The 17,364-nt window shown below is 44.6% G+C and overlaps 1 protein-coding gene across 9 annotated transcripts in view; it reads right to left on the bottom strand.

The window, feature by feature from the left end:
* The window catches only part of RBFOX1 (RNA binding fox-1 homolog 1), a 1,452,832-nt gene that overhangs the window by 750,335 nt on the left and 685,133 nt on the right, over positions 1 to 17,364 (bottom strand). The window lies entirely within an intron of this gene.

Raw genomic sequence — 17,364 nt, 5'->3', positions numbered from 1 at the left:
CATTCTCCACCAGGACAATTTGCCTTTTTAAATTAATTAATGGATTTATTTATTTATTTGAGAGAGAGAGAGTGGGGAAAGGCACAGAGAGAGAGGGAGAGTCTCAAGCAGACTCTCGGCGGAGCATGGAGCCCAATGCAGGGTTTGGTCTCCCAACCTTGAGATCATGACCTGAAGCCAAATGAAGTGTTGGATGCTTAACCAACTGAGCCACCCAGGCAACTTGAAAATTGGCCTTTTAAACCAGGAAGTCCAATGGTTAGAGGAAGGGCAGCAGAAATAACATCATAACTACCCACTTTCTGAACTAAAATTCAATTTGATGCAGCCAGAGCTTCCTGCATGTCTACAACAGGCATGGTCATGTCCGGACCATCGTCATCATCACCATCAAAGTATCGACAACTACATAATAATTATTACTAACAACATAATTGCCACTCAGTATTTGCCAGTTGTTGGAATAAGAACTTTAGATACTGATCACTAATGGTCACAAAATCCTAGCATTATTTTCCTTTTGCAAAGGAGCGAAGTGAGGCTCAGGGAAGTTAAATAATTTCCCCAAGTTCACACAATCATCAAACGATGTATATGGGGAAAGAGACAGAGTTGTCTGAGAGATGGCCCCATAGGCTTTCTCTGGGTCACCCAGAAATAGGCCAGCTTGGGGGGGGGGGGCGCCTGGGTGGCTCAGTTGTTAAGCGACTGCCTTTGGCTCAGGTCATGATCCCAGGGTCCTAGGTTCGAGCCCTGCATCCGGCTCCCTGCTCAACGGGAAGCCTGCTTCTCCCTCCCCCACGTCCCCTGCTTGTATCCTCTCTCTCATTGTCTCTCTCTCTCTGTCAAATAAACAAATAAAATCTTAAAAAAAAAAAAATAGGCCAGCTGGGCTCAGTGGTTTCCCATTCCTGCAGTGAGAGGGACGACACATGATGTCATCTTCTCACAGAGGCTCCTGATGTCATCCACCAGCACTGTTCCCAGCACGTTCCTCGCCTGATAGCTGTTCCCCCAATGCAAGGATTTACTCTCTACTCACTAAGCTATCCTTACACTATTGCCATAGGCCAAATAATAGCACCCAAAGATACCAGGTCCTAAACTCTGGAACTATAAATGACATAAGGAAAAAGATTCTTTGTCGATGTGACTAAGTTAAATATCTTGAGATGGGATTATCCAGACGGTCCTACATCTAATCTCAAGTGTCCTTATAAGAGAGAGGCAGAGAGTGTCTACACAGAAGAGAACAGGACAGTGTGACTGCAGAGACAAAGACTGGATTCATGCAGCCACCAGTCAGGGACCAGCAGAAGCTAGACAAGACAAGGAATACATTCTCTCTTAGAGCTTTCAGAGGGAGCACGGCCCTGCCAGGACACCTTGATTTGGTCCCAGTGATGCTGATTTTAAACCTTTTGCCACTAGCACTCTGAGAGACTAAATCTCTGTTCTTTTAAGCCACCAAGTTTGTCATAATTACTTATAGTAGACCTAGGAAAACTAATATATTTACCCTGCCTACCTACTGCCTCAAAAAACAAAAACAAAAACAAAAACAAAAAAACCCAGAGTGCCAAAAGAGAGTCAAGTCCCCCTCCTAGAGTTTAAAATTTAAACTTTTCATTTTGAGATCATTGTAGATGTGGATGTAGTTTTAGGGAAGAATACAGACAGCTATCATGCACTCCTAATGCAATTGCCCCATTGGCAACCTCTTGCAAAACTGTGGGACGCTACCATGGCCAAGACAGTGACCTTGATACAGTCAAGACACAGAACAGTCCATCAACTCAAGGATCCCTTACATTGCCCCATTATACCTATACCTTATCCCGACTCTACACCCCTCATTCCTGACTTCAGGTCACCTCTAGTCTGTCTCCAATGTCATAATTTTACCATTTCAAGAATGATATATAAATGGAATCATATATTATGTAAACTTTCAGGATTGCCTTTTTTCACTCAACATAATTCTTTGGAGTTTTATCTAAGTTATTCTGAGTGTTCTTTTTTACTGCTGAGTAGTATTCTATGGGGTGGACCTACCAATGCTTGTTTAACCATTCACCTGAAGGATGTCTGGGTTGCTTCTAATTTGGGGTCATTATAAATAAAGCTGCTATGAACATCTGTGTACAGGTTTTTGTGTGGGCACATTTTCATTTTTCTTGGATAAATGCCCCAGGGCACAAATGTTGAACTGTATGGTAGCTACATGCTTAGTTTTACAAGAAAATGATGAAGTACTTTCCAGGATAGCTGTAGCCTTTCAAGTTCCCACCAGCAATGCAAGAGTGATCCTTGTCAGGATTTGGTGTAGTTGCTATTTTGTTTTGTTTTCATTTTAGCCAATGCACACATCCCGCCTATAGAGCAAGTTCGAACGAGGGAATGTAGAAATGGTGCAAACTAGTAACATCAGGAGTAAGGAAGCTCATGGAAGGCATAGAAAGAAGAGTCTGGTTTTGCTGAGGATGGGAAGGAGGCTTCAGCAAACACAAGGTATTTCAGCTGGGTGGGCGCTGATCTGGTCTCATTTATACCTCCATCTCTCTCTCCCTGTTCTCCCCTCTCGTGCCCTCTGGCCTCCTCTCATGTTCCCTACTCAACCAGGTCTTTTCCTTCGGGAAACTCCGCGTAGAGTCAGTTTTATTTATGCGCCCCCACCCCCCGCTCGCCCAGTCTTCAAAGGCTGTCTCCCTGTCCTTACCCATCACCTCATCAGAAAAACCTTCCAAAATTGCCCTAAGTCGATGTTTTCCTCCCATCTACCCCCATCTTTATTTTCTTCTGTGGGGCACCCTATTTCATTCTTTCACCCAAACTGCCACCACTTGGTAAGTATATAAGAAATTATTTACTTTTCTAAAAATTTCACACCAGACATTAAGCCTGAGACCAGAACTAGTTCTGCTCCAACTCAGTCCTTGGCATTTAATAAAACCTCAAGAACAACCATGGAACGAATGACTGAATGGGAGGGAAGGCTGAGGGAACTCAGAATTTTAGGAGCTAAATGCTTAAGGGGCCATTTCTACTAGTCTCAATTAAAAGGTGAATATTATGAAAGGGTATAGGGAGGATTTCTCTATTCAGTTGAGAGAAAAAAAAATATCATTTGTCACTCATGTTCATTTACGAAAATCAATAGTGTGTGCCAGGTTCAGAGATAAAAGCCTGAGGTTTCTAACCTAAATAAACCTCCTATTGGATTGGAGAGATGCTGGAATGATTGTAATACAAGGCAGAGAGAATTAAGAGACAGGACAGAAGCAAAAACAAGGAGGCATGTGCAAAGAGAAGGGGGGAGAAGGTTTTCTCTGGGGTGAATTGGGGTGACTTCTTGGAGGAGATGACGTTTGAACAGAGTCTGAAGGAGTCAGGGGATCTAGACGTTGAGTCATGGCGGAGAGGCATTTTAGCCTGTATAAAGCATGAAGATACTACTTTTCCCCTCTTTTGTCAGAATCTATTCCTCTTCAAAATGAACATAATTCCTGTCAATGAGCAGACTATTGTAGAAGTGAAATTTTAGGTGCCCCAGAAAAGAATTCTTCAGGACTGAAGCCCCATATTACCAACACACATCTCTGATACGTGGTTATTATTTTTCCCCCTCTACATTCAGAAATTTTCATTAAGCTTCTTAGTGCCTTTGTTTCATTCTCTTGGGGCAGGGGGAGGTTCTGTCTGAACAAAGAAAGAGGAATCTGGGGAGGGTCTCATGTGAGGGCAGTTGTTTAGGTTTCTGTAAATCTGCAGGTTCAGAGGGCAGAGGTCTGGCTAACAGCAGCGCTAAGTGTTTTGAGAGCCAAACTGACTTAAACGTGTGCATAGCCCTAGGTGGGAGTTAGTCAGGGTGAGGACGTCTTTGGCATCTCCCTGCCATCCTGTTGTTTTCTGGTCCCCTTTGCACACAAGGAAATGTGATCAGTGAATACAGATCATGGTCTCTGACACAGACCTTTGACCCCCTCTTTCCTTGAGTCTAGAAATCTCTCTTCAAATGCTGGGGACTGAGGTCCTTCTACTTTCTTTTACTTAGTTGGTCCCAAGCTCTTCCACAAAGGGGAGTTGCTTTCTCCCTATTTATCAGCCAGCTATCTTTCTGTCTATCTTTCCATCTCCCTCGCACTCTCTCTATCCGGGAGCTACCTAAAGAGATGCGATCAATAGCGTTGAAAGCAGCCGATATGCCTTCAGCCTAAGATTGGCTGGAACTGTTGCCTGCTGGCTGTATGGTCAAGAAAAATGTTTTGTTCTGTGTTGGCATCAGAGTGTTTTATGAAATTTTGCATTAGTGGGCAAACATTGAAAACTTGGAAGTTTTACATTTGAAAATTACAGATGCCAGGCTTCTCTGGGCAAATCAGAAGTTCTGGCCACACAGTGCCCCCCTTTCCACATGGTCACAAATAGCTGAAGCTACAGGGTCCCTCTCTCTGAACGGTCACGGGCTCCCCGGTTTGCCACGGTGCCAGCCACTTGCTAAGTCACCCCACTTGAAAGCTGCCATCAACGACAGTTTATCTGGCATTAGAAAGGCTGGGGGAGTAACTTGGTGTCTTCATTCTTTTCCTGGTATAATTATATTATTAGGGTCTGCTTAATTACTGCAGTAATCCATGATTATTTTAAAACAAAGAATGCAGACATGTAAGCATTCCCAGTTTGATGAGTGCTCTAATAACTACAATCACTGCTGTCTAATAGCCGCATCAGCCTCCTGTGGTTAGACTGCGGTGGACTGAATTATATCAGCACTAGTTTTTCAAAAGCCCTAGTCATGCTCTTTGCCATGCTACTCTGCAGCGCCCCCTACTGGCCGCTTATAGCTTGACTTTTGCATCAGCCCTGGGACTTGGCTCTGGCGGATAAAACGTGGGCGGAGGTGATAGGCTAATAGCTGATCCTTTTGTGCCTCCCTGTCGCCAGAGGGATGACACTGGAGAGCCAAGCAGCCCTTCCAGATGGCCACTTCCCCAGGTCTGGGCTCCTGAATAAGCATACCCAGAGCAACCTCAAGCCATCCACTATGGAATGAGGAGTCAGGTAGGGCTGGACCCACAGCATGAAGCAGAACCACCCAGCTGAGCCCAGCCTGGGACAGCCAACCCCCAGCCAACCCAGAGAGAGACGAGAGAAACATGCTAATGGTATGCTGTGAAATGTTGCCCTTGCTCTACAATAACAGGTGATTGATATTAGGGTCCTGGAAGTGGAGGTCTAAGATGCCATGTTCACCAGCTGCAGGACTGGTGTGGATCAGCCAACTGTGAGAGGGGCTGATTAAGGAAGGGCAGAAAAACTACTAGGCTCTGGGAAGGAGAGACAGTTCGCCTACCCAAAGAGGCATAAATGAACCTATTTTTGCAGCTGTATGACTGGAGACTGTCTCCTTTCCTGCTGCAAATCCACAGGAAAAAAGGAAATGGCCTTGCCCCCATAGACATGGTAGAACTGCATGTCTTGAAAGACCACCTCTTTTTTTCGGAGGTAATTTAAAGGCAGCCTTTCCCTCTGTAATTTTCTTCCAGGCTTTACTAGAACTTATGAGTATGCCATCCAAGATCACGCAGGCTTATTAAAGCGGCCACTTACAAATGAATAAATAAAAAATAAGGAAGTAGCCATCTTCTATCAAAGACAAATGACCTAATTTTGTTAGCGGATCATGTTGTAAGGTCAGCCTTATTCTCCTGGATCCCGGCAAGCATTACCATTCATGAAATTTTATTGGTTATTTGACGTCTGTAGATGCTCAACCGTTTCCCCGATACATGATTCATGGGGCCAAAGGTCTCTGCGCATTTCCACATCATAGCTCCAGTCGTACATTGAGGCAGCTCTCAGAACAGCTCCCCTGGTTCTCCCCCAACCTGGCGTGTTGTACGTTTTATATTCCATTTGCTGGGGGCTTATATTTCTCTCCCTGATTATGACCCAGCTGTCTTCTCATGGAACGCAACCCAGTCTCTTGTTTCTCAGTGTTCCTGGACATGACTGGAAAAGCTTGCTATCTGGGGGTCACCCTCCGTCGGCTAAGTGAGCCAAGACCTGAGAGGTATCCACTTTTGCTGATGATACAGACTTGGGGATCATCGGGCATATTCCCCTAATAAGAGATAAAGCTGCCACACAGACTCAGAAAAAATGCCCCTCCCATTTTTCCTCTCCAGTCCTCTATTCAACAAATACTTACTGGGGGTCAGCTATCCCGGAGGCACTGAGCTAGGGGATGTGGGTCATATAGGTATAGAACATTTGGCCTTTATTCTCACGAAGCTTGCATTTTAGTGGGAGACAGATAATACAGAAGGCCAGAGAGTACACATTGGGATATGAATAATATAGGCAACAAATACTGCCTGAAATCAAGGATACTTGAGTAAAGGGACACCCAGGTGGCTCAGTCAGTTAAGCGGCTACCTTCGGCTTGGGTCATGATCCCAGGGTCTTGGGATCGAGTCCTGCATGGGAATCTTGCTCAGCAGGGAGCCTGCTTCTCCCTCTGCCTCTGCCTTCTGCTCCCTACTCCCCTGCTTGTGCTCTCTCTCTTTCTGACAAACAAATAAATAAAATTCTTTAAAAAAAAAAAAAAAAAGGGATACTTGAGTAAGGAGCACCTATCCTCAATGATAAGGGTTGGATTAGTCTCTTCCAAAAGGTGACATTTAAGGTGAGAAAAAAGGAATGAAAGGGGACTTTCATGCAAAACAGGGGCCTGAGATGATCCCAGTGGGGGGTGAAGACCAGTTATTATGTCTCCTAAAAAACATTCTTTATTTGAGAACTGAAATAAATAGCAGCTAGAGACAGGGAATGACATACAGGGGCTCTGCTGGAGAAATGAGGGCTGGAAAGTTCAAGTAAGGTCTCTAAAATTTACCCCAAACAGAACGAGAAGCCACTGAAGGGCTATAAGCCAAAGAGTGACCTGAAGAAGTGTATGATCTAAGATGATTATTCCGGGTGTGCCTGGGTGACTCAGGCAGTTGAGTGCCTTATAAGGTAGCAGTGCCTTATATTAATGAAGGAGAGAGAGAGAGAAAATAAATGAGAGGCACAGAGAGAGAACACACGAGTAGTGGACAGATAATAGGGAAAAGTATAGACCAAAAAAAAAGGTCCGTCCTTTGTTAATGGTGAATTGTGGACAACAATACCCAAGCAAGGTTTGTGATTTGCACGGGACAGATGAGAACATGGGTAATTTTTTTTTCTTATTCTTAGACATTGAAGACAAATCAAGGGCTGTATGGTATTAAAAGAACAAGCAATACAGGAAGGCTCTAACCTGGGGTTCAGATCCTGCTTCCATTTCTGACTGGGCGTGAAGCTGAAGAGTCAAGCATACGGTCCCAAACCCACTAATTTAATTTATCTCTATGCAACGAGGAGCTACCAGGAAAGCTTTGTTATTTGAAAGTAATAAAGCCACCCCAAAATTACAGAATACTTCTTTTCTTCATAGGGTATGTGTTTTCCTAACCACTGCTTCTTCTGTAACACCAACCATAGCCACTCTGCCTGACTCCCCCACCCTTGATGAATGCAATAATTCTATCAAACTTAGCAAATATTTCACAAGGGGAGGAGAAACAATTGTTCACCCACGGATTCAATCCAAGAAACATATACCCTAACAGAAAATTTCACCTTGAAATCATTTGCTTAGAACATGTTTTCAAAAAAAACTAGGAAAAAAAATTTCTTGTCTTTATATGAGACAATGGATATGAAGTCAGCCTACTAGGGTCATCATTTTGCAACATACGCATGTCAAGTCAATATGCTGCTCATCGTAGATGTCTACTGTGCTGTCTGTCAATATCTTAATAAAACCGAAAGAAAAAAATAAAAGGACCGAATAGAAACATAGGATTCAATTTTTTTCCCGACATGTGTACGTGCCTACACACATGTATATGTAGAACAAGATCAGCAAAGTTGTCCCAAGCAGTGAGCATTCTCTATGCGGCTGGACTATGTGAGGACAGACCAGTTTCACCTATGTACATAGGAAGTACTTGTTCTTGTAAAGATGGGCAGGTGTTGCTTCTCTAATCAGAAAAGAATAAGAATGATACATGCTTTTATTTATGTAATGAAGAAGACATACCGCTGAAACCATACCATGTCTTAGATATTTCCTGAGATTACTCAAACAGCTAACAAACAGTCACGTGTGATTTCCTGGGCTAAAATAATTGCCCTGGAGGAACAGCTGAATGGAGAGAGGGAAGCTCCCTGGCTTGAAAAAGGGACACTGAAGGTTCACTTCCCCGGGTGGTGGCAGGTGGGATGCCATCCACTCCCTGGAAGGTTCAGGACCCTGATGTTCCCTCCACTGCTTCCCCCAGAGGGCATGGCACTTCTTACTACCCAAGACTCAGCAGTAACCGAGAATACTGGAGCGAGTTTTGAGAGTAAAATTAGCTAAGGAACTGTGGGTGCACAGCTTGCTGGAGAGGACACCCCTGGTAAGACTTGCTTCATTAGCCGGAGGTGAGACACTCCGGAAACCAACAAGAGCTCCAGAATTACTGACTCTACAGTTTCACGCACACTCCATGAGGGCTTTACCTTCAAGCAAATAAAAGGGAGAAGAAAGCCCCGGAAAAGAGGATGGAAATTAAAACACCTTGCAGTTGCTTCTTGACCTTTTCAGCATGAACAGGGGTATTTCAAGTGCAGCCCTGTCCGACACCCTGAAGGAAATTTTGCTTCTTGAGAACATGGGTCCCTCAACTAAATTGCGTGTCCTCCTTTAGTCTCACGAGAAATTCTCAGAAGAATCCCAGTATTATGGTCAGTCGGGATGTTGCAACTATGTTATAATTCAACATTCTAATAATGATCATGTTAATTGTATTTTCTTTCAATAGTTCATGAAGGAATGGAAGTACAAGAACTCGATTCTATAAATGCAGGAACCAGTAACTGAATGGGTGAGTGACTCGATGTCAGAGAAGACACTATAGTTCCTCACACCCTGAAGTTGTCTTTGCATTTTTAGAATTAACTTGTGATCTCTGTCTGTCGGATAAATAAATAAAATCTTTAGAATTAACTTTCAATGTATTCCATATGATCAATAAATTGGCAGTGCTTTGTTTTAAAGAAATGTCTCCTTTTTTTTTTTTTTAAAAGATTTTATTTATTTATTTGACAGAGAGAAATCACAAGTAGGCAGAGAGGCAGAGAGAGAGAGAGAGGAGGAAGCAGGCTCCCTGCTGAGCAGAGGGCCTGATGCGGAACTCGATCCCAGGACCCTGAGATCATGACCTGAGCCGAAGGCAGCGGCTTAACCCACTGAGCCACCCAGGCGCCCCTGCATCACTTTAAACCTCCCTTTTGTGTGAGCTAGCCTTGGGGTGTGACCAGAATGGCACCTCGAAACAGGCACCTTTTGTACCTGCAGAAGTTAGATCAGCTTTCAAGACTGGCTTTATGGATGTCTCTTCCAAGAAGTTCTTCTAGATTTTCTCTCACCCTCTTCCAGACATAACAGACTGACTCTTTTCTTGTATCCCTCATTTATCCTGTGTGGCCTTCCAGGATAGCTGACTTGCTCATGTAATGCAAATCTTTGAGCTTGTTTTCTTATTAAAAATGTAGCACCTGTTCCTTGCAATACATTTAGAAGTAAGATTTTTAAGAAAGCGAGCAAAAAAAATCACAGGATTCCACTACACACAGCCGCACTATCTGCCACTCCTCATTGTCTGTGTCGTTGGATGGAGAGAAAGTTGGAGGCAGGATGGTGTCTCTCTTGTGCCGTCGTCGTCGGACCCCCACTGCTTAGCGCGGGAGCCTCACCATTACCAGAATCATGGAGAGATGACCAGGTGGATGGCTAGGTGATCCAACCAGCTAGCTAGTCACTGAAGAATGCTGCTACCTGAACCCTTTTTAGAGTAATCCTAAGACCAAGGTAAGGATGAGTTGTAAATGGTATGTATCAGTTTTCCTCCTCCAAAGCAGTGCTGAGATTAGAATTCCATAGTTTGCAAACAATTCAACAGGAAGTTCTTCAGGAAAGTTGGTTTTCTGAGTTTAAATAATTGTAACATCTGGGTAGGCTGCTGGAGGTAATACACAGGCTATCCATCTCAACGTTCTAACACTTTCAAGCGCATCTCTCACGCATATAGGACTGTGGCAAGTCTTCCCTAGGAGGGGGTGTCAGGATTCATGCTGCTTCCATTTTGCAGCTCCACAATCCAGGCTGAATCTGCAGGGGCAGCCAAGTCAGAGAGCTGCTCTTGGGCCTTCATTGGTGGTGGTGGTCCCCACTCTGAGGCCTCTGCCAGACCAGGTCACGTGACCTCACCCAAATTCAAGGGCCCTTGAGTGACTAGAAATGCTAGGAAATGCTAGGATGCAGATCAACACTGGTGGCGTCTTATAAAATAACCACACCCTCGATGGTACTAATCCATTAGGAAATGACGTAATAAAATGGGTCAGACTGTGAGCCCTGGACCCAGACTTCCTGTATCTGAGCTGTCACTGGGAACAATCCCTGTCCCCTTGGGCAAGTCATTCCATCTCTTCAAGCCTCACTTGCCTCATTGAAATTGAGAATCATAGTAGTTTTAATTCAATCATATGCAGATCGGTGAATGTGGGCGTTCTGTAAGCTCGCTAAATATTAGTTACCTTTCGGTGTTCATTAATACTTAAAATAATCATTGTGATTACAATCCTATTTTTTAAAAGATTTTATTCGTTTATATGACACAGAGAGAGAGATCACAAGTAAGCAGAGCAGCAGGCAGAGAGAGAGAGAGAGAGAGAGAGGAGGAAGCAGGCTCCCCGCTGAGCAGAGAGCCCAATGCAGCGCTCAGTCCCAGGACCCGGAGTCCCTGACCTGAGTCGAAGGCAGAGGCTTAACCCACTGAGCCACCCAGGCGCCCCATGCAATCCTGTTAGTTGTAGTTACACATTTGCCTTGACTCTTGGGTGCTCTCCATTAGGGACACACATGGACACCCCTGGAGAGGGCGTACCAAAAGGTGTCACCCTCCATTTCCCCAGGTGCTCCAGACTGGAAATGGCACTGAGAATCCGCCTGCCCATAGAGTATTTATTACTGAATACCATGCACAGTAGTGCACTTTTTTTTTTTTTAAAGGAAATTGGGGGGGGGGTTGTATCCATCATTTTCAACACAGCTCCCTAAAATGATCGCACCACATGCCACCATTAACCCCATGGACTCCATCCCTGCAGAAAGGTTGAGGAGGTTTTCTGGGCTGCGGTGCTGTCCTACCCCAGCGGACTCAGTCCACACCCCGGACCTTCACCTGCATCTGCCGTCTGCCCAGCAGCTCTGGGCACAAATAAGTTTCTTTTATTATGAACAGAAAGGCCAAGTGAAATTTTAATCAGACAGACAAGGAGGGTATCGGAGAACACTGAAATGCCAGCCCTGCTGGTATTTCCACGATATTGAACTTGTCTTTTTGGGGGCCTTGTAGCTATTTCAATTAGCTCTGAGACACGCAGCCCGTGTTTTTGCAAACTCTCCTCTTTTTAATTAAGCTGCTGTTCACCAGGATGTTAGGAGGCACACAATTCTTCTTGTAATATGCAGACTATCCAAGAGAAAATTAAGCAGTAGAAACACTGGGATTTAAAAGGTGCATGGTTTTCTTGACCTAATGTAGCTGTAATACTGTTCTTGCTCGAGAGTCTGGACATTTTCCCCTCTTATCCCAGATTTCTTGGCCTTCAAACTGTATTATTATATACATATGCTTTAACATATGGTGACCCTGCTTTTTTTTTTTTTTTTTAAAGACTTGGTATAAACCAAAGAATATGTATAACAAATACGGGCATGGGTAAGCATGATAAAACAAAATTCCATGAATCTACCACCCAGCTGCCAAAGTAAGACATTCATTAATGCTATTGAAATCATTTGTTCCTTGGTGTATTTATTTTTCATGAAAGTAATCAAGCACCATTTTGTCAGTGAAGGTGCGTAAAAGCTCAACAAATCATTAGAAAAGCTAGAATAAAAGGAGACATTTCTTGGGGCGCCTGGGTGGCTCAGTGGGTTAAGCCGCTGCCTTCGGCTCAGGTCATGATCTCAGAGTCCTGGGATCGAGTCCCGCATCGGGCTCTCTGCTCAGCAGGGAGCCTGCTTCCCTCTCTCTCTCTGCCTGCGTCTCCACCTACTTGTGATTTCTCTCTGTCAAATAAATAAATAAAATCTTTAAAAAAAAATAAAAAATAAAGTGATGCAGAAGTCAGGAAACCTCTGAAATGAGCGAGGCAGAATCCTCAGACAAATCAGGAGTTTGCTGGGAGACACGGCAAAACAAGGTAAAAACCCTATGGGGTTTCTGGTTGCGCCTCTACCTGTGTGTTTTAGTTTCCAACTTCAAAGTCTACTTTCTCTTAATTTGGCTGCAGCGGTGAAAGCCTAAACTATTCCATCGTTTATAAAGCAGATGCTAAAGAGCGGATGGGGAGGCAGAACTGCGGAACAAATTCTTTTTTTCCGGAATTAACGAGGAAAAAAACAAGCCTAACAGACTCCGTGATGTTTTACCAGGTAAAGGAGCTCAGCCAGGGCAGATTGTAAATTGTACAAGAGAAACTGGCACTTCTCATGTTTCTGTGGAAGGTGCCGGGTGGCAGAGGGCTTGGCCAGCTGTTCTTGGGCTGGCTTCTTTTTACTGGAGGAGAGACACTGAGTTTCCAACCTTTGCACACAGACACTGCCACTGGGTGTGGCCATGTGCTTTTGGCCAGTGGAATATGAGTGGGGGTGCTGCTCTTAAGTCATGCTAGGCCTGGTCCCCAGGCAATCCTCCCTCTCCAGGGCAACCACGATGGCGGAGCCACAGACGGAGAAGCCTGGGCTCCTGGATCATTCCATCGAGGAGAGCTGCCCGTCCATCAGAGACACCCACTTTGAGCTACAGGTAAGAAGACTGACACTGGAATTGTGGGAGGCCCCTGGGAGGTGGGAGTTTGTTACTGAAGCACGGACCACTTGAACCTGAGCCCTGCCCCTCCTCATTTTGCAGAATAAAATACCGAGCAGTCCATGCCTACCTCATGGTTTTCTTTGGAACCTCAGAAAGGGAAAGGAAAGAGCCGGCCACGGCAGTCTGTTTTTGCGGAGGCTGGTCCACAGGGCTTGCAGTGGAGCCAGCTTTCCAGGAGAGAATGGGCTTTTGAAGTCAACGGACCAAAATCAGCTTTGGCTTCCAGGTGGACAAGACCACAAGGACCAGAAAGACCCTATAAGAATGACCCTGGAAGGCAGGGATACCTAAGTGATATATGAAACTATGTTTTCATAGTAGTTTCAGGTGAAAAAAAAAAGGCTCAGCTATAGATATTATTTAGAATTTGAGGGACAGCATTCTCCCCTTGCCTCACGATCCCAAACAAACAGAAAACCTTTCTGTCAAGGTTTCTTTTAAGAACCAGTTGCCTCCTACTGACCTCTCCTTGTTCATCAATTCATTCATTCAGAGTTACTGAGCACTTGCTCTGTGCCAGGCATAGCTCGCGGCGACCTTTACTTGTCCTCTCCCAAACTGGCCTGCTTGTAACAGTCAAAGAGAGCTCCTTAAAGCAGTGGTACGGTCACCTTACCCCGCTCCTTGAAAATTCCTCCAGTGGCTTCCCAGTGTCCAGACTCTCTTACAGCCTGCAAGGCTGATGTCTCCACACCTTCTCGCACCCCTGTTCCCTCACCCCCTGGGCTCCAGACAGACTCATCTGTCAACTCCTTGAACTTGCCAAGCTGCCTTCCTCCTTGGGCTGTGACTCTGTCTGCACAATTCCTTCTTCCTCTATCTTCCTATCTATCGCCAACAGACCCATCGATGTAAACATCAGTCCTTCCCCGAGGGCTCCCCTGCACCCTCCTTCTGAGTTAGGTTTTTTCCACCATAGATTTCCACAGCATCTGGTCTCTTCCTCCTGTCACACTTATCATGGCTGGCAGATGGGAATGAAGGTTTCCATTCAACAACCAACATTTATTGAGCACTCACTCCCATTCTAGGTGCTGATGGTAAAACACGAGGAAGACAAAATTCTGTTCTTACGATGCATACCTTCTAGAGGGAAGGAGAGATTACACATATGTAATTCAGCAAGATAATTGTGGTTTTGTAAGTGTGGCAAGGGAAAATAATCAGGGTGATAGGTGGGGAGTCACTGAATGAGGTACCATTCTAGCCTGGGCTGTCAAGGAAAGTGTCAGTGAAAATGAGGTTTGAAGGATAAGTAGGAAGCAGCCATGAGGAAGAGCTTTTCAGGAAGAGAGGTGAGTGCAAAGGCCCTGTGGTGTAAAATGGCTTAGAATATCCAAGTAAGAGGAAGGAAGATGGTATGCCTGGAGCACAGTGACCTAGAGAGTAAGTGATAAGTGATGCCATGGAGCAGGCATTACACACAGACTTGTATGACTTTCTGTTTAATATCTGTCTCCCAGGGAGGTTGAAAGCCCCAGGGGAGGGAGGTGCAGGGACGCCAGTTGGCTTATCACTCCATCATCAGGGTCTTGTGCAGGACCTGACACTTCGTTGGGACTCTAATGAATTAATGAATGAACATTCTAGCCGGGCAGCTCATTTCAGATGGAAGCTTGGGACCTCAAAACAGGTAGGAGCACATGCGGAAAGCTGCCAAGGTAGACACTTTCCAGTGCTGGAAAAGGGCAAGGGGAGAATCTTATTTTTAGTGGGTAAAGTAATTACAGCAGCGTGCATACAGGGCGGCAAGGAAGCAGGGAGAAACAAAGAGGTAAATAGCTTGGAAACCTTCATTCCCATCTGCAGCTGCTGCAAGCACCCCAACCTCTGAGACCCCAGGACATTTATACTAAGCAAGAGGCATAAAATTAGGCGGCATCTCAAGATAATACCCAATAGGCCTTACATTTCATTTCAGTCAACCACTGCTGGGTTTTGGCACCATTTTCATTGCAAATATGAGTAATGCAGACCCCTTAGTCACTATTAAGTAGCAATCTGGGGAAATCATCCACTTCCAATAATCCATTTCTCTAATTTAGAACACTCTGAAACCACATAATGAATAATACTGTCGCCAACTCTCCAGTAATGACATATGACATATGTCTGCAATTGCTCTGTTCAAGATAAATCCCACTGTGTTGTTCCCCTCAGAAACTCCTACTTATTTATTCACATAGGTTCCTCACACACAAATACAGTCTATTCCATTTCTGGAGATGAATTTAGGAGCAAAGTCAAATTCCCGGCTTTGAAATGTCGGGAAAAAGTCTCATCCTCCCATAATAAATAGCATTAAGTTTTGTCTACAAATGCTTGATTACTATGCAATTATATTCTTAAGGGCAGGGTGTCAATTAATTCCAAAGCACCTTATGCAATCAATGACACTATCCTGTATCTTAGCAGAATCTTCCCGTTTTTGCAATGGCTATTTTATTCCACCCCTGCTTACAGAGCGGTAGGCGCTCTTTCAGAAGTAAGACATTCTCTTCCTCTCCCCTTCATCGCATAAATGAGGCTTCCTCGGCATGCACTTCTAGATGATTATAAAAATCCCCCAAGTTCTGGGTCTCGTTAGACCCATTGTCCCTTCTTCCCAGAGATGTGGAAATAGAATAAAAATATCGCCCAAAGAACCCGCTCTTTTCAAACCCAAGAGATGAACGGAAGGGACAGAAGTCATGAATAATGGAACTGAGTTGCTGGTGATTCTCTTTATATAAAAAGTGCTTCATGTTCCTCCACGTGAGGACACTCTCCACAACCCTGACTCAGGGTGAAGAATAATTTCCCTGAGCTACTCAGATAATTGTACTAAACACTCATCCCCTGCTAGAAATAATTATCAGAAGGGGAAATCTCTTCTATCAATCTCTTATTGATTATGGAAATATATCAGGCTAAATAAAAAAGTATATAACAGCCATTTGGTTAAAGGGTCTGCATGGGCATAATTACATGGTTAAATGTGTTTCAGGGTATTTCCATTTTATGCTTAGATAATAGAACTGAAATATGTTAAGTCAGTAGAATCTAGAGAATATGTGTCATCTAGCAAGGCACGGGAAGAAACCATGGAGTCTGAGCAAAGGAAGTTTGTGAATTTTTACATCTTGGCCCATAAGACTTGGGTGAGCTGAGAATATACTTAAATTCTAGTGAAACTGAACCAAGATTTAAAGATTTAACTAAACTGTACTGACTCCTCTCTCATTTCCCACCGCCGACGATGCTAATGAAATTATAACGAGCGCGATTACTGCAAATCAAGTGACTCTCAGTGACAGCAGAGCGGGTCTCCCGGCTCTACCATAAGGTTGAGTTTGAGATAAATTTGACCTGAGGCAGAGGGTGAGATGCACCGGGGAAAGGTTTGGGTAAATCAGATGGTTATATGGCATCAACATTTGGAGGATTTCTTAGGTGCTACAATTAAAGTATCTGCATCCTTAACACACTGCCTTATCAGCTTTCCTGGGCACCTAAGATGGAGTAGAAATGAAGAAAAATGTCACGGGAACCCTGGGAGGAAGAACCCAGAGACACAGACAGCATCAAAGCATTGTCTATGCCAACGGCTCTCCACCAAGATGATTTTGTCTCCCCACGGACAAAAAGAAGTGGCAGACCTACCAATCTGATGGCTTTTGTGAGTGGATGGAGTGTTCTGCAGTCTGGGCAGATTTTACCTGGGTAAGTCTTTCCACCCCTTGGCATCACAACAAAGGAATGCATCCTCCAGAAATGACCAGAACAGGAAGAATGGGAAGCCAGCAAATAGCAGAGCTTCTCAAACTCTGTACTCTTGACATTTTGGCCGAGAGAAATCTGTTGCAAGGGCTCCCCTCCATACCGTAGGGTGTCTAGCAGAATCCCGGTCTCTACTCATCTTCTCTGCTGGGTCTCTAGATCAGCATGGTTTAGAGCCTCTTATTTTCTAAAGAGTCTACAATGTGCCAGGGCCACTATATAGTGGGGAGGAAGTTATGAGCAAAAAGAAGACAAGATATGTCCCCTATGAAGCACAGAGTGTCGTGGTTAAAAAAGAGAGAGAGAGAAAGAGAGAGAGAGAGAGAGAGGCATTAATCAAAATAGGTGAAATTATGGGCACCCAGGAGAGGATCCCAATGCTCTATGTGGGATGATAGTGGGACCTGATAGAGCCTGAAGTTTCAAGGCAGGCATTCCCGAAGGAGGAGAGGTTTACCAGGGATGCAAAGGCTAAGGAAGAATTACAGGGCAAGGGTGACAGAGGTGGCAGCGTTCCAGATTCGGGCTCAGCGGATGCTGAAGGCCCTCTGTTGGGAAGGGGATGGCCCTTGGAGATCAGAAAGGC

The sequence above is a fragment of the Neovison vison genome, chromosome 14, assembly GCF_020171115.1.
Source record: "Neovison vison isolate M4711 chromosome 14, ASM_NN_V1, whole genome shotgun sequence".
NCBI classification, from domain to species: domain Eukaryota; kingdom Metazoa; phylum Chordata; class Mammalia; order Carnivora; family Mustelidae; genus Neogale; species Neogale vison.
This window is presented reverse-complemented; position numbering and strand designations above follow the sequence as displayed.